Source organism: Leopardus geoffroyi, chromosome C2 (genome assembly GCF_018350155.1).
Source record: "Leopardus geoffroyi isolate Oge1 chromosome C2, O.geoffroyi_Oge1_pat1.0, whole genome shotgun sequence".
NCBI classification, from domain to species: domain Eukaryota; kingdom Metazoa; phylum Chordata; class Mammalia; order Carnivora; family Felidae; genus Leopardus; species Leopardus geoffroyi.
This window is the reverse complement of record NC_059333.1, coordinates 141,780,461-141,792,598: the sequence shown is the minus strand read 5'-3', so window position 1 is coordinate 141,792,598 and position 12,138 is coordinate 141,780,461. Positions and strand designations below refer to the sequence as shown.

The window sequence follows — 12,138 nt, the reverse complement described above, 5'->3', positions numbered from 1 at the left end:
ATAGTTATTAAAAATATTAAAAGACTTTGCTGACAACTTGGAAGATGTGGCCATATACCATCCACCTTCCCTTATGGTAACCATCAATTAGACCTGAGTAGTAGCTCTCTTTTAAAAGGAGCACGGAAGCTCCAGGTTCCCACTCGCCACCACTATTGTTCTCCAACACCGATTGTGAGTGTCAGTTGCCATTTATAATCTCCCGTGTGCTCGGCCCCTTTCTTCAGGTTACATGTCTGGGTCCTCTGGTCATTTGGGTTTGCCACCCCTGATACAGGTATTAAAAACTCCTGGAAGATTTCAGACCATAAGACCTCGACTTGCCTTGCACCCATGCGTGTTTTATTTTTTCTTCCTTGCACACCCACCGTAGGCATACCAGTTTTCGTGATGAATGAATTTTATACCTGTATCCCTCAAAGTGGGGAGGGGTCTAACAGGCTTTTTCTTCCACATTCAAACCACAACTTCTGCTTTTCTCCAGCCCCGATTCTGCCTTCTGATTGTGTAAGTCTCTCATGTGATCTCATTTATCTACTTACTGGATTCTTCTTTTAAAAAGTGCAAATGCTCCTTTAGTTTTTAATGATAAAATACAGGCACCAGCTCATCAGCATCTTCAGTTCTAGTAGAAAGTGCATCTGATGCTCAACCACTCCTCATCAGGGAAATACAAATCAAAACCACACTGAGATACCACCTCACACTGGTCAGAGTGGCTAAAATAGACAAATCAGGAAACTACAGATGCTGGCGAGGATGTGGAGAAACGGGAACCCTCTTGCACTGTTGGTGGGAATGCAAACTGGTGCAGCCACTCTGGAAAACAGTGTGGAGGTTCCTCAAAAAATCAAAAACAGAACTACCCTATGACCCAGCAATAGCACTACAAGGAATTTATCCAAAGGATACAGGAGTGCTGATTCATAGGGGCACATGTGCCCCAATGTTTATAGCAACGCTTTCAACAACAGCCAAGTTATGGAAAGAGCCTAAGTGCCCGTCAACTGATGAATGGATGAAGAAGATGTGGTTTTTATATACAATGGAATACTACTTGGCAATGAGAAAGAATGAAATCATGCCATTTGCAGCAACATGGATGGAACTGGAAGGTATTATGCTGAGTGAAATCAGTCAGTCAGAGGAGGACAGATATCCTATGTTTTCACTCATATGTAGATCTTGAGAAACTTAACAGAAGACCATGGGGGAAGGTAAGGGGGAAAAAAATTAGTTCCACACAGAGAGGAATGGAGGCAAACCATAAGAGACAAGTAGAGAGAACAAACTGAGGGTGGATAGGGAGTTGGGGGAGAGGGGCAAATGGCTGATGGGCATGGAGGAGGGCATTTGTTGGGACGAGCACTGGGTGTCGTATGTAAGTGATGGACCACGGGAATCTACCCCAAAAACCAAGAGCACACTTTACACACACTGTACGTTAGCCAATTTGATAACAGATTATATTAAAAAAAAGAAAGAAAGAAAGTGTACCTCAATGTTTATGTTAGCCACTTGCTATACCCAAGTGAATAAGCAGGACTTCAAATATGAAGATAACCCCCTTACTTTTGGCAGGAGAGCACATGTCCTCACGGTCACTGCCTCACTAGAGGAGCTGGGCTGAGGTACACCTATTAGTCTAGCTTGCTTCGTGTCCTACAGCCTGCTTTTGGGCTATAGGTGGAAGGAACGGGTCAGCGCATACAGTTCAACTAAGACCTGTAATGACAGCCAAAGTTTATGGAGCGTTGTCTATAGCCAAGCGTCCTAAAATCTCTTACATATATTGTTTCCTGCTCACCATACGGTCATAAAGTACACACTGTTATTATATTTATTTTATAACTAAAAGAAATGACACAAGAAGGTAATTTGCCAAAGTCAAATGGAGGAGCACAGATGAGGACCCAGGAAATGTGATTTCAACGTATATTCCTCGGACCACTAAACTCAACAGCCCCCTCCCTCTCACACTTCCTAGATGGCCTTTTAGCAGAACCAAGCTTCTTGTTCGAGTTCAAACCCAAGGTATTGCTAGCAATCGACTAATTCAGCTATCACACTGAAATCTAACGGAAATAAGACTACATTCTAGAACTACCCATATTTTTTACTAACAACACAAACATACATATTTACTATTCCTAGGCCTAAGGAAGCTGGGGAATTGGTTAAAAAAAAATTAACGGATCCTTTAAAAATTGCATTACAATTTTTTCAGTCTGTATTGGGAATGACACTGCTCAAAGCCTGATATACTCTGGATACTCTATTTGCTGAGATTTTCATTTTTATGACCAAAGTGGGCATTTGGTTACAGCTGCTTTAAAATTTTTCTGAAATCAAGATTAAAGTTGTCCCTTAAAACAAGGAACTCTGGGACCTCCATCTCCCATCTGTCTGTATTGTAATGGACTCAAAATGACTTTCTGGGGGAGGATCTTGTGTTGCCTGGGACACTCTTATGGCTCATAGTTAAGCAAAACCAGGTACCCTTCTACTGAGGCATATCTCATTGTTAAATACCCTGACTTCCACAGGAGGGTATTAATTCTATCCCTAGCTGGACTCAAAAAGCACATGGCTTAGCACTTCCTGACAAAACAGAGCAGCTGTTCTCCAGGTACTTCTCCAAGAATATAACCTTAAATTCATTACAGATTCAGTAGTGTCTTTCAGGAACTTGGTTGAGAGAAGATGCACTCTGGACAACTCTCCAAACCCAGGTCTATTCCTCAGAAAGAGGTTCTTTCCTGTTTTGATATCCAAAAAAATTATACAGGGTGTACATTTACTCTTTTTTTTTTTATAAAAGTTCAGGAACCTCACAGACACCATGTAAGAAAAAAATACTCAACACTCCAGCCCCGGGGTTGATGACAGATCATCAGGAAGTGACAATCAGAACCACGTAAGGCTGAATCTGATGGGAGTATTCCCTTCTCTCACAGAATTGATTTTCAATTACCTTTGCACTGTCTATACTGAGAGATTATAGGAAAGAGCTGATGAAGGTTATCACTGCTTCTGATGAGGATGTTGTTTGTGACACTATTTGAGGTCTTTTGAGAAAGACTTATTGGAGAACTTTCTCGTTGGTCTCAATATCAGGCAGAATGGGGCTTCTCCAATCAACGGGTTTCATCTCACTCAGGAACACTGTGAATCATCTTTGCCCCTTCTCTTGGGCTGCTGAAAGGCTCAGGGTCCAATGTGTGGCCCTTCTCTACAAAGGAGACTTGACTTCAGTGATGGGCTGGGTGTCTCCCTGATTCTATCTCATTTTTTCATTATAATTTTCTCTTCCCCTCAACTACTTTTTTCTTCTGATACTGAACAGATTGTAGTAATGCATTTTAGTTAAGATTTTCTGAATAAAGAAGTGTACATATATGCAACCCCCCTCCCCCCCGCCAAAGTGACTAGTTCCAATAATGATCCAATTGCTACCATGAAACCCTGAAAGCTAAGCTTGACTCTTTCTTGGCCTTCAGGCCCACACAGTTGATTCTGTTTGAAATCCATTCACTTATAACTCCACTGTCACTACCCTACTTCAGACCAACAGCAACTCACTTCTGGGGCACTCCAGTATCTTAAGTGATCGTACTCCTACAATGGTTCACCCCTACAGTGGTGCAGAAGGGGTGTAGGCAGTATACCCCTACATCGGCCATGTCTGGTCCACTGCCTTATCCAACCTATTCTCTGAGTTTCAACTATGCTGGAAAGTCTACATTGGCTTATGATATAGTCTCGATGCCTTAAAAGACCTTAAAAGTCCCTGGAGAATCTGAAATGAACACTTTTTCACACAACCCACGGACTTTCTCTTCCTCAAAAGTACAAGGTCCGCCCCTCCCTCTTTTGGGCATTTACATATGCTGTTCCCTTTGCCTGGAACACTCTTATTTCACACTCCTGGCTTTCACTTGGTTCTCAGTTCTCAATTTAAATGTTTTTGTTTTGTTTCTTACAAAGGGGGAGGTTTTCCTAGACTCTTATGTTGTGTTACACATGCCTTATACATGCCTTCCAGAAGAGTTACTGTTTGGGAAGAATATCTTGTTATATTTGACTGCAGTGACTACTTGAATAGCTTGTTTTCTCTGCTACACTACGGGGCAAGGACTGCATCTGTCTTGTTCACTGCTCTAGTCCAGGTCCTGGCACACTCAAAAAATATTGGTTGATTGACTGAATGAGCTACATCACCATTAGACATGAGGAATCAGAAAATGCCAATGTAAGATTCTCGGTTAGTGGGTCTTTAGTGGACCCACACATGTAATGAAACAATCTGCAGAAGTGCTCTTACTTAACGTAAAACAAATTCATTTTATTTGATTGGTCCTTTTCTATTTTCCCAATATTTTCACTTTAAAATGGAGAAAAGAAGAATCCACACAAGCCTGTCATTCCTGGGTTGATTGCTTATTCAGGTGCCATAAATCACCCAGGATAATGGAGCAATAAAGACAAAGCACATCTTCAGAGATCTGTCCATTTTTCAAAAGATACTGTGTTATTTGGACTTAAAGTAAGACCTTGGTTGTCTGAGAGAAAGCAGAGAAGAGAGATAATTACCAAGTAATATAGAGATTTAGCTCCCAAAGTCACTGGGTAGCCTCCCACTCCCCCTGCACAGCAAGTATGAACTTGCTCATAACATTAGTGGTTTATACCTTTTTGTTAAAATAAGTTGTACTGTCACCTTTTTTTTGGGGGGGGGGGACACATAGTACAAAGTCAAGCAATATCACAGACTTCTATTCTGAGGCTGAAGTGTGTAGGTCGACCTAAGATTGTCCAACGGGTACTTGGTTTCACTTCTTTTCCTTCCTGCATTCTTGACTGTCGCTCGTTTATAAATTCTAATGTGATGCTCCTGTTTCATACATAGGAGGATCTCGTAGGTTATAACCTCCATCAAGTTCCGACAAACTGATTACTGTGATCTCTGATAAAACAAACATTTTAACTCGAGGATGTGTATGGGGCATTTCCAAACTAGTCAAAATGTTCACTTACTTAAAGCAAGCGCAGAGGGGGCTTCTGGGTTGCTCTAGGACTCAATTTCTCGGACTCCGCTACATCTCAGGCCCTGAGTTCTGTGAGATGCCCTGTGCTCTCCTTCGGTGACTTCTGCGAACTCGCAATCAAGAAAAATCTCAACCAGCAGAGCAAGTAAACTCCATTACTAAGGCGTCAGGTGCACAGGTGGTCTACAGAACAGGCTCACAGGGGAAAAAAGAAATCACTTCTCAAAATTATCTCTGTGGGAGAGAGTCTGGGCTCTCCCTAAAGAGAAATGATTCTCTTCCAAAATGAAAAATTAAAGCACGTGAAGCACAATTAGAAACACCGACTTCTTCCGCATACAGATTCAGCACAATTAAGGAATCATCTTCACACCCGTACACACGCCCACCAAGGTATTGTCTGCCCTTCTCGAACAACTGGATTTCAGAGACTGAAAATGCCATTCACAGTAAGTAACATGGTTTTCTATGTATTACTAAAAAACAAACAAAAATACTGTGGCTTAAGCGGTGAAATAAGCCCTTCTTACTCCTTGTTTTTTATTTTACACTCTCTCAAGCGGCTCTTTTCAGATTTGGCACCTATTTTTATCATGTGTCATTCTTTTGCCTACAAATGGAAACCTGAGTTGAATATACTGGTTAAGGTCCTCTTAAAATGTCTTTGTACTCAGAGTCCAACCCTTCCGAATCACTTTTCGATTCAATCTTTGATAACTGCGCATTTTTTTTAGTGTTTATTTGTGAGAGAGAGAGCAAGCGAGCATGAGAGAGGGTGGGGCAGAGAGAGAGAGAGAGAGGGAGACACAGAATCTGAAGCAGGCTCCAAGCTGTCAGCACAGAGCCCAAGGTGGGGCTGGAACTCACAAGCCATCGGGTCATGATGTGAGCTGAAGTCGGATGCTCCAGTGAGTCACCCGGGTGCCCCGATAACTATGCATTTCTAAAAAAGAGTGTGCCATTATTGTCTCTGAGTTGCCAACCATTTGGCCAGTTTCCAAGCTAGAGCTTTTTGGATCTTACTCAGTGTCAACAGAACTTGGTCAGACAATAAGCTAACCCTTTCATCCAATGGTCCTTAAATGACTATCTTAAATATGAACAAGTTCTTTTGCCTGGTCATGCAACTAGAAATAACCGTCGTGTTTACGCATGCAAAGAACGGTAATTGTGTTACAGCTGCTCCCAACAACACCTGTAAGATGTCATAAAATAAAAGCTGTACCTTGATTTTAGGAATACTAAAATTTGCGTGTGAGGTAGGGAAGGGAGTGTGTCTTGGAATCCGTGAAATGCAACTTTAGAGACTCATCCCAGGAAACAAGGTAAAATCCTTTTAAAACAGGCTTGATTATTCTCACTCTAAGACAAGTATTTTAACTCAAAGATACTTTTAGAGCGTTTCCAAACTAGTTAAAACTCTACATTATTTGCATGTCGACTAGCTTCGTGAGAGAATCAACCCAAATTGATAATGGTTCCAACCGGCCAGTTTGAGTGCGTGGGTCTTTGGTGTGAGGAATTTCACCAGAAGCTATCTTGGATCCAGAGGAGGCAGAAGTCTTATGAAGGGTAATACTTCTCACTTCTCCCAGCTACACAGCGATGCAGGGGACGGAATAGGATACCCTGGAAACACAACTAGCTTAAACACATCATTGCTTACCTAACCCCCGCCCTTCCTTATACATAATAACGACACAAATGTATGCTTTTGAAACACCCAGGAAAACAAACTAGTTAAGTAGGAGTGTAGGTAGACAAAGCGTTTTTTTTTTTTTTTTAAGTTTGTTTATTTTGAGAGACACCACAAGCAGGGGAGGTGCAGAGTGGGAGAGAGAGGATCCCAAGCAAGCTCCGATACGGGGCTCAAGCCCATGACGCGTGAGATCATGACCTGAGCCGAAATCAAGCGTTGGACACTCAACTGACTGACCCAGCCAGGTGCCCCAACAAAGAATACATATATTTTTTACACACCATCTTCAAATCACTCAAACGTTTTGGTTAATTCACAAATTCTTTTACGCATAAAATCCAGGAACGATACCAATAATTTCCAGGGGAACACGACAGGCCTTTCTATCCTTATGGTCCCATATACACATGCTCTCGGCCTCTATTTTCCAAGGGAGAGCGGGCAATGCCCATACAACCAAACTTTCCTGCTCTCTACTCTCTACTCTTCCTGCCTTGGTGGCCACTACTCGTTGCTAGGGAACTCTCTGGCCAGAGTTCCACTTAACAGCCTTTAGTTCAAAATTCTTTCCTAAGCCCATCGTCTCCATCACAGCTTGGTGGCAAGACTGTCTGTGAAACCCTGGGTCTGTCTCTGGCTGAGAAGATTCCAAGGACCTGAAACTAGCATTCGATGGAGATTAGCAGGATTTGATGAATTACGTGACAGCTCAATTATAACCAGAAAGTTGTACAGAAAAGAATAATGATGCAACTCCTTCTCCTTTACTAAATAAAGTAATTATCTTTTTTTTTTAGCCCTTGCATTTGAAAGATGACTGTATTCTCTGAATAAGAAAACAAACAAGCCAAAAATAACTCCTCTGGACATTTATTGTTAAAGAAAGAAAGGATCGGGTCTTAGGGTTGTCAAAATAGACGCAATATGAAAATGCAGACTTTTGGGAAATTTACAGTGTTGCTGAAATGCATCGCAGCAGCAGTAATTTAATTTCCTTATCAGTCTCCCAAGAGAACCTGGGAACAGAATGTGCCCAAGTCCAAGAGGAATTCCTGAAGGGAAAGCAGAAAGAAGCTAATTGAAAGCAGTGGTACCAGACTGTGTCAGTTCAGATAATGCAAATACAAAGGGGCAAAAGCAAGGAAATTATCAGGGAGAAATGGAAACAAGAAGAAAAAGATCAGAACAAAAATAAACCAAGTGACAGATTGCTTTATAACGGGGTGTGTTTTAAGATAAATGGTGAGTCGGGACAAAGCCACATGAAAAAGTACTGGCTTCCAGTGATGCTGAATATCTATCAAAACACCAAAAAAAAAAAAAATTAGGTATTTACTAGATAAATAGAAAATACCCTAACATTCAGGAAAGAAAAAATCGAGGATGTATCTAAAAAGAACACAGATTTTATAATCCCTGTGGTTTTTGTATCGTGAGGTTGATTAGACTCAGCATAACATAAAGGACATTGAACATTAATTTCCTATGCACCAGGATTAGCAAAACCATTAGTTTTTATAAAGGAAAAGCTAGTTTTTTAATGCCCCACAGTACAGATAGAAAAATTAGTATGTAAGAAGATACCTCTTTAATATTTGTATCAAAGTTAAGGTAAATGTTTACCTTCTAAGATTTTGAGAAACCTCGTTGCTACTCCAGTGTAATAGTTGAAGTGGATTATGTTTCCAAATAGGATGCTTACCTGATGCTGATATTAAATTACAAATCAGTAAGTAGATCAACAGGTCTTCTAGCATCAGTGCTTCTCAAACTTTGCAGTGTGTACAAATCACTCGGGGGAGCACGTAAATGCAGAATGATGCAGAAGGTCTAAACGGAGGCTCAAGAATCTGCATTTCAACAAACTTCTAGGTTAAAGATGTTGAGGCTGCTGGCCTGTGGACCGTGATTTAAATAGCAAGGCTCACCATGCGGCCTCTGCTGGTGGGGAGTCGTTCACAAGCAATACGTGAACTGAAAAGATGACCAAGTTCCAGCTCAGAACCATAGCTGGTCTCAATTATGTATTTTGGTTTAAGATCACCTATGTCCAAATAACTGTTAGCCTCTATAAGAGCCTGCTTTCCCTTTTATTTAAAATAATTTTCATAACCCAAACACTGAACAACTGCCTAATACCCGTGGTGTGACGGGTTAGGTTATAAACGGAAATGCAGCCTCCTGCCCCCTAGGAGTTTATAATCGAACACAAAGACATTGGTTTTGGTGTGTATGTGATATTCTAAACCAGAAAACCACACCAGAGTAGATGCATGTTGTCAAATCACATCCAAATCAAAGGTTTAATCTGTTGTCAGAGTGAAAGAAAGGAAAACGGAATATAAAATTTGGTAGAAATGGAGATAATTTCACTTAGGAAACACAGATTGCAATACATATTATTGAGCTGTCAGTTTGCTTTTGACGATTCCTAGGGAAGGGCGTGGCATTTCATAAAAAAGCAGTCTGCTAGGCAACGAGGGAGAGCATTTCCACATGCACAACAAATATGGCTGCAGGTGTCAACAGTATTTCGGTGGCTAAAATATGTATATACTAACAGTGACCAGGGATATGCAAATCACAGCCACAAGGAGGTATCACCTGACATCCGTTTGGATGGCTATTATCAAAAAAATAAAAGTGTTGACAAGAATAGGGGGAAAAGGGAACCCTTGAACACTGCTGGTAGGCACGTAAATTGGCACAGGCATTACAGAGAACGGTACAGAGTTCCTCAAAAAACCAAAAACTCTAACTAGTGAATGATCCAGCAAAACTTCTTCTGGGTATATATTCAAAGGAAATGAAATCGGTGTCTCAAAGAGATAGCTGCACCCCATGTCTATGGTCATTAGCCTCAATAGCCAAGCTATGGAAACAAAGTGAGTGCTCTTGATGGAGGACGAGCTAAAAAAAACTGTGATTGATGTGTGTGTGTGTGTGTGTGTGTGTGTGTGTGTGTGTGTGTCCACATAATTAAACACCTATTAATTGCTCAGTTTTTAAACACAGGAGATCCTGACATTTCCAACAACATGGATGAACCTGAGGAGCATCATGCTAAGTAAAATCAAGCAGGCACAGAAAGAAAAATACTGGGTGATCTCACTTGTAAGTGGAAGCTAAAAAAGTCACATGCACAGAAGCAGAGAGTAACCGGTGGTTGCCGAGGGCGGGGAGAGGGTGGAAATGGAAGGAGGTATTAGTCAAAGGGTACAAAGTTGCCGCCGTGTAGGATGAACAAGTCTACAGATCTAACGTAGAGCATGATGGCTAGAGTTAATCCTGCATTGAATACTGGAAATTTGTTAGAAGATTTCAGGTGCTCTCACAACAACAACAAAGCAACTATGTGAAGAGATGATATGTTAATTAGCTTCACTGTAGTAATCATTTCACTATGTACATGTATATAAAATCATGATGCTGTACCCCTTCAACGTATACATTTTTTACCTAAAAAAAAGATGGTAGGGAACTTAAAAATAGCAGCTGGTAATTAACAACTAAAATTAAATAGAGTTTTAACTCTCAAATATAATTGAGGCACTTCCTAAAATGATGCCACTAACTTTTCCTTCAAAGCCTTTATAAAAATATAGATCTCAGTAAATGAAATCAACACAGTATTAGGAATGATTACTTGCATCTGAAAAAACAGGATGGATTTGTTATGTATTCTAGACTTCCTTGCTGCCCTGGCCATACAAGTGTTTAAACGATATGAAAATAATGCTGCCAAGCTTTGGAAAAACGCAAGAGGCTGGAAAAAGAGCCAAGATGTTACAAATTTCTCCCCACTCCACCGTTCTCCTTTCTGTCCAACTCATAAAAATGTACATAATCCGCACACATTTGTAAAAGCACACTCTATTTATGTCAAAGTAAACTTAAATTTGGAGCTTTATGTGTCTTTCACATAATGCAGCTCATTGTTTTCCTGAGAAACGAGGATGACAGATTTTGATACCTGGGGCAATGCTGAGATTATTCAATTTGAGTTGGGTAATTAAGAACAGATTCTTACTACTAATGCTTGATCAACTTAAACTGTTACAATACAGAAGATACTCCTTCTTCCTGAGATTCTGAAACTTAATATCTTTTAAAAATGGGCAAAGCCAAAAATTATTTCTCCTCCAGAGCGAGACATAATTAAAGCCGTCTAAGGCTGCAGCTACATGACTAAGCGAAGCCAACTGATTGGATTATTTTTCCCCTTCACCATGTCAACCGGCGCTGTGTTCTCTCATTGGAAGAAAGCTTAATATTTAAAACAAAATTTGCTCTAAATGAAGCCGTCGGTGCTTTTAAAACATTTCTAAAAGTCAGCTTGTAGGGTAGAGGAAAAAAAGCATTGAAATAACGGATTTTGAGTCCTTGGCTCTTACAGTTACTAACTCAGTGGTTTCAAGCATCTCAGAAGTTGGGTCTCCCCATTTGAGAAGTTCCTCAGAGACAGGAAGGACTAAATAACGTAACACATACGAATACCCTTTAGAAACTAAGGAATGCTACAAATATATTAGTTTTGTGATTTAGCTAACAACAGGAGTAGCAACCATGAAAGCCAGAGACTGAGACACGGTGACATTTATTTAGCCTAGACATGATGAACTGTCAGTCTATGAGCGTGGTCATTCCTACCTTCCCATTTTTAGGGGTCTGTTCCTGAGACCAGTCCCGACAAGCATTTCTGAAATCAGTCAGGGGACAAAAACAAGACTGGTATAGTTTAAGAAGACTGAATGTCAAACATTTTTAACCAGACACTGGAGAACTGAAAATTCTCCAAATAGGGAAAAAGGGAACAGAAGTGTTATAGGTAATAATTACAGGAATCAGCTTTCACTCACAGGCTGGGGAAACAAAGGGAAGAGGTTGGAATTGTCACAACTTAAAGCTCAAAGAAGGGACCCACACCTCTGAGGAGAGGGCTCCGCCTGACAGGTGCTGGTGGCTTTGAAACCGGCTCTGGGAGTGCCGGAAAAGCTACACGCTGGAATCGGCTGGAGCGAATAGAGAAACTGGGGCTGCCTGGGTGAAGAAGCATGGCTGACGTAGGGCTCCCAAGAAGGGAAGCAAACCAAATCATGCACCCTTAACTGATATACACATCTTTAACAATGACAGTAACTATACTAAAATAATCACACCAGCTAATATTTATTAAGCTTTTATTAAAGCGGTAGGAACTGCCTGGTGTTAGGTCTCAGCATATTACATACACTTATTTATGAGAGACCTCGCCAGCTTAAGTGTCGTATCCAAGCTTCTACCATGTGTACGTGGCAATGCAGGGATAAAATTTGGCCTGGGTAATGGCAAAGCCCAAGATCTTGCCTTGTATCTCACGATTTCCACATGAAGATTCATTCTGTATGCAAT

At 40.9% G+C, this 12,138-nt stretch overlaps 1 protein-coding gene across 5 annotated transcripts in view; it reads right to left on the bottom strand.

The window, feature by feature from the left end:
- The window catches only part of RARB (retinoic acid receptor beta), an 876,710-nt gene that overhangs the window by 469,330 nt on the left and 395,242 nt on the right, over positions 1 to 12,138 (bottom strand). The window lies entirely within an intron of this gene.